Source organism: Octopus bimaculoides, chromosome 1 (assembly GCF_001194135.2).
Source record: "Octopus bimaculoides isolate UCB-OBI-ISO-001 chromosome 1, ASM119413v2, whole genome shotgun sequence".
Lineage (NCBI taxonomy): Eukaryota > Metazoa > Mollusca > Cephalopoda > Octopoda > Octopodidae > Octopus > Octopus bimaculoides.
The window spans coordinates 103,067,642-103,068,719 of record NC_068981.1 but is presented as its reverse complement, the minus strand read 5'-3'; positions in this window follow the sequence as shown (position 1 = coordinate 103,068,719).

The following is a 1,078-nucleotide window of genomic DNA, read 5'->3' as shown; positions in this document are numbered from 1 at the left end:
TATGGATGTGTGTGTGTGTAGATGTATTTGTCTTTCTATGTATGTATGTATATATGCATGTATATCTATATATGTATGGATGTGTGTGTGTGTAGATGTATTTGTCTTTCTATGTATGTATGTATGTATTAATGGTATTTGTTATTCAGAAAACTTTACACTAAGTCAAACTAAAAATAACTTGAGCAAGCTCACACAATCACCATGAGGAAGAATTATACACGGTTAATGACAAGCTGATTGTAAAAACTTCGATGCTTTTCTTAGATTATCAGAGTTAGTGTGGTAAGTCATTGCCTAATCAAGCTTGAAACTTCGTTCAGAATCTTGGCTCGATCTCTCTCTATTACGCCTACATGACTAATGTTCGTATGAAATATGTTCAGTTCATATATTCCCATTTACCCGCTAATATAAATCTAAAGTTGCTTCAGGTTTGATAACAATACCGTTAATTTATTATTTAAATACTAATAGTCATACGTATTCGCACATAAGCATATGTATATATATTATATTATATATACACGTGTGAGTATATATATATATATGTATATATAAATATATATGTGTGTATATATATATATATATATATATATATATATATATATATATAACAAACAGGTACGTTGATTCAAACAGGAAATATAGAACTCTAAATATGAGTATATTTTTTATTAATATTTAGCAGAAGTAAGAGTGTGAGTCAAAGCCTGACAGTCACACTGTTACTTCTACTGAATCAAATAGCTGATATGGTGGGATCATTTATCCTCTATGAATTAAATGATCAATTCCCTAGGGTTAGGGGGGGTTTGTATAGAGACGACTGCCTGTTATATGTTAGGAATTGCTCAAACCAGGAACTACAGAGAATTAAGGGTAGGCTGGCCAGATTTTTCAGCAGAATGGGGATGGGTATAGTTTACGAAGATGATGTCTCAGTAGCAAATTTCCTAGATGTAACATTAGATATGAAGAATAAAACATATAGACCATACCACAAACCCCTAACAAACCTACAGTATATAAGTAAATCAAGTAACCATCCTAGGGCTATAATAGAAAATCTAGTAAA